Consider the following 4,839-nt stretch of genomic DNA (forward strand, 5'->3'; position numbering starts at 1 on the left):
ATAAAGCACATGTTGGAGTCACTTGGTCAGATGAAACTTCTCAGCGCAATGAGTGACACGTGTCAAAGCTGAAGCTGGGAATGCTCCCCCCAACAGAAGGGAGAAAAAAGGGGATCCAGGAGGAGCAATGGATTTGTGGAAGTGCATCCATGATGAGTGTTGGCTCCAGCTCTCTGCAGTGGCCAGAAGCACAAGGAATGGCTGTCACTGACACCTCCTTGGCCACCCAAGCCCCCTGATGTGGTGGCAGGACCCACCACAGTGTGGGTGTCCTCAGTGGGTGCCACATGCCAGAACCTCTTGTTCCATGCATGTTGGCTTGGATAAAAGAATTTAGGTTGGAAGGGACTTTTAAAAGGCATTAAATCCAATCCCCTCCCCTGGGCAGGGCCATCTTCAGCCTCAGAGCCCCATCCAGCCTGGCTTGGACGTTGTTGGATGTTTCCAAGCAGGGGATGAGCCACACTCCTTAATCCCCACCTCAAAGCAAACTCCTGAGCCCAAGCCAATAACTCTTCCAACCCCCCTGCTCTCCTTTTCCTTTCTCTTTGAGAAAAATTTTGGAGGTAGCCACCTCCATATGGTGGGAAACAGGAACATTTTGGGAATTTTTCAGCAGGCCATCAGTGTTCCTGCTGCCCTGGGTGTGTGAGAGCCTGCTCTGAGGGTGAGCTCCTTTCAGCTGCTCCTCGGTGTAAATCTGACCCACGAGCTCACCCAGTTCATAGACACTGCCTGTTGAAAAGGCAGTAAATCAGCTAAAACCCTCAGTCAGAGCTGGCTTGGGAATGTTTTATGGTGGAATTAGAATAATGAATGAGGAGCCTGCTGTTTGTGTTAGTTTTGGCTTATGAGCTGCAGAAAAAGTCTGGTACTGAACTTTACGATAAACTCTCCTCCATCTTAGGTTGGAAACAACTTTTTAAAGCCTCCAAGACCCAGGAGGGTGAGAGGTTGGCACAGCACGAGCTGAGTGACCATTAGGGCTGAGATAAGAGGCCTGGGTGTGTTTTGGGGCATGATGAGCCCTCGTTGCTGGAGGATCCAAGCTCTCCAAAGCTTTGGCCACTCTTCTCCTCAGGGCTGACCCACGCTGGAGGAGCAAAGTGAGTTGGCCAAACCTGTAAGAATCCAGCTATTTCCATGCTCTGAGTACCAAAACTCTCTGGGATGCTTTGGGGTTGTTCCACACCTGGTGGCAGGTCACCCCTCATGTGTCCTTGGCAGGTTCCTTTCCAGCTTTGCTCTCAGATCCCTGCTTGAGCTCATGGGTGTAAAATGAGCTTTGTGCTCTGTGTCCTGCAGCCAGAGCTGCAGGGGCTGGAGAGAACCTGGCTGGAATCCTGCCAAGCTTTGATGTGGCTCTGGATGGCTCCTGGGTGGAGCTGGGCCAGTTTTCTACTGGCTGGGGGAAGATACTCTGGAAAAACCTGAGGAGCTGCTGGTTAGTGGGACACAGCATGGATGGATGGATGGATGGATGGATGGATGGATGGATGGATGGATGGATGGATGGATGGATGGGGAGCATTTCTGTGCTTGCATGAATGATCCAATAATGCAGTTCCAATGCATGATCCCTAATCCATGCATGCTGCAGCAAATTCCCATTTTTCTGGAGCACTCTGTGCCCAGGCAGCCCCTCTGAAGGCACTGGGAGGAGTGAGCACTGGGTGTGCTCAGCCCTCTGCATTCAGAACTCAGCAGGGCTCTCCAAAGAGCTGGAATTTTCTCCCTTTTCTGTATCCAGGTTTTTATTTCCTGGGGGTCCTTTTTGCCCCCAATGATTCCTGCTGCTTGTCTCTGAGTGGTACACTCCTTTCACCAAGGTTTAGGATCCTTCTTCTCCAAATCTTTACCCCAGAATATGGACCCAAATCCTAATTCTTCCACAGTACCAAAATCTGGCAACACTCCGTCTCATTTTCGCTTCCATGGTTGATTTTCTACTTTATTAGGGCTGTAATAAATGTTACCCTTCCAGAAGAAATCCCTGCTCACCTGGCCTTGCCATTTTTCATCTTTTTGGTGATTTTTCCTCTGGATTTTTGAACTTTGCTTTCTCAAATTGTTAAAAAAAAAAAAAAATTCATGATGGGAAACTATTTAGAGCTGCACAAAAGCCTCTTCCACCTGGTGAACTGTGAAATGCAGTTTGCAGATGGAGCATCCCCTTTGGTCCTTGTTAGATAAACTGAAACCTTTTGGGGGCAGGGGGGTGCTGCTTAAAGGGTGGGGTTTGAATTTTCAAACTGTGGAAAGGGGAAGGAATTTGGAAAGGGCAGTGTCCCAGATTGCAAGGCAAGATGTATTCTATTTGCTACTGTTAGAGGTGTTGCAGTTGTCTTCTGTTAAGTGGGCAGGGTTTTTTTATCTCTTCCACACCCACTCCTCCCTCTGGGGAGACATCTGCTGATAACAGGCTATGGAATGTCCCTGCATGGCTGATAAGAACTACAGCATCTCACTAGGAGATGATCCACCCAGAAGGAGGAGCCAAGCATTCCTACCTGGATAGAATCTGAGATCCTGGCACAGCAAAACAGCTTCTCCACTGGATTTCCCAGAGGAACAGCTGCCTCTTCCACTGGATCTTCAGAGGAAGACTACACCCTTCTACAGGATCCCTGCTCCAGCAGAACCACACCCGACACTCCAGGAGGAATGCAGCCACATTTCCAACTGGATGCTACTAGCACCCTGACCAACAGGGTGTCAGGTTGTGTTCTGGCTCTGGCAGTGTTGTTTTGGCTTACTGCATTGTTTATTTTTTTTTTCCTTCCCTAATAAAGAACTGTTATTCCTGCTCCCTCATCTTTGCCTGAGAGCCCCTTAATTTCAAATTTATAACAATTCAGAGGGAGGGGGTTTACAGTTTCCATTTCAGGGGAGGCTTCTGCCTTCCTTAGCAGACACCTGGCTTTCCAAACCGCGACAGGGAGGATTTTCTGCCCTGCTGCCTCTCCTGTGAGTGACGGCAGGGGAAGGTTCCGGCTCGGCCTTGGCCTTTGCCAGCAGCCATCGCAAGGCCCGAGGACAGGAGAGTCCTGTCCCCACCTCTGGCACATCCCTGGCCTTGGCACACCCATTTTGTGCTCAGAAGCACAAGACAAGCCCCAGCCCAGCTCAGGTGGCTCGTGCCAGCCTCCTGTGTGTTCCCCAGGCAGGGAATTCCCTGAGGGATGGACCAGGGGCAGCGCTGCCCTGCAGGCCCAGCCGCACCTGGACCGCGCCACTCGGCATTCCTGTCCCATTTCCAGCTGCTTTGAGGCTGTCTGGCAGCACCAGCAGGGCTCGGAGGGACAAGAACACCACGAGGGATCCCTCTGTGTGCCCTGCTGCCACCACAAAGCACAGGCTGTCCCCACAGCCAGCACCCAGCCCTGGCCTCTCCGTGTCCTTCTGTGCCCCTTCTCCTCCTTCTCCATCACCCCCTGAACCCCACCACGCTCGGTTCAAGTTGGTCCCAAGTTTATTTTGGAGCTGGATCAGCCTCCCCTGAGGCCAGGCCCGTGGCTGCCTCCTGGCAAAGTGGCTCTCTCAGGGGCAGCCTTTATCTCTTTGAAGATTAGGGGGCTTTAACATGTCTTTAAAGTGAATTTCATCCCCCCCACCACTGCTCTGTTTTATTATGATAATTGATGACCAGCAAACTTTTCTTTTCCTTTATCTCTTAAATATGTTTCTTTACCCTTAAAAATGCAATATTTCTTTTAACTGGGAATATGGATGGGTCTGTGTGGAGCGGGGCTGCCTTGGAATCATCTGTCAATTTGATCGTGTAAAGCCTCTGTTTTCAGCTGGCATCCAGTGCAGATTTCAAAGCTGTGACTCACCCCTTCTTTGCAGAGTTAGGAGTGAAAAAAAGGTAATAAAAAAATAAAAATAAACGTTTTCCAAGTGGTCAATTACTGTTTTATTTTTGAGCCTCTGTGTCAGGCAGTTTTGGGTGTGTGAGCTCAGGAAGGATTAAAAGCACTAAAAGATTTCAGTAGCAAGGGCTACAAAATGAATGGCTGGCCTTGGAAAGAGAAGGTTGGAGGAAATAAAATGATTGTAAATGAAAGGCCAAAATTCAAAGTTTTTTAACAAAGGATAAGGCAGGAAAGGGGAAGTCATGGTAATAATTTAATATATAGTAAAAACATTTTATTTGAGTATAATGTAGATAAACTCATGTAGCAAATACTTGGAACTGAAACTGCCTTTTCCCTCCCTGCAATAACTGTATAGATAACTAAATAAATCCATATCTAATGGGAAAATATATAATTATAAATCTAAATAATGAAAGTAAATCCACTCTCAGATGCAAAAGATGTGTAAAACTGAAACCCAGATATTTCAGTGAATATTTTCATATTCACTGAAAATGTGAATATGCTTTTTTTAAAGCAAATTTTCCCCCCAGTTTATATGATTTTACCTAGAATGCCATTTTCATCAGTGTGATCACAGCTCCACTGGGAACCAGTTTGTGTTTGCTGGGCCTGATACCCCAGCCCAGGGTAGCCCAGGGCTCTGAAGGCTCCCAGGAAGTGACAGTGGCTCTGTGCTCCTGCCACCAGTGGCTTCTGTCCTAGAATCTCAGGATTTTCCCAAGCCAAGTCTCCAAATGGTGCCAGGACAGAGGGTGAGCAGCAGCCTGGGGTTTCCTGGCTTCTCAGAGATTCTTGTGACACCTCATCCTGGGCACCTTAAATCCACATGTGGGGAAAGGCGGCACTAAAAATGAGCATTTGTAAAGCCTGAGGAGCTCCAGTGATGGCTCTGGGACAGGAGGATTCCAGCAGCAGGGATGATTCCCCAGGGCTCAGGGCTTGGCATGCTGTGGGGGGC

Source organism: Onychostruthus taczanowskii, unplaced genomic scaffold (assembly GCF_017590055.1).
Source record: "Onychostruthus taczanowskii isolate IOZ18803 unplaced genomic scaffold, ASM1759005v1 scaffold64, whole genome shotgun sequence".
Classification (NCBI taxonomy): domain Eukaryota; kingdom Metazoa; phylum Chordata; class Aves; order Passeriformes; family Passeridae; genus Onychostruthus; species Onychostruthus taczanowskii.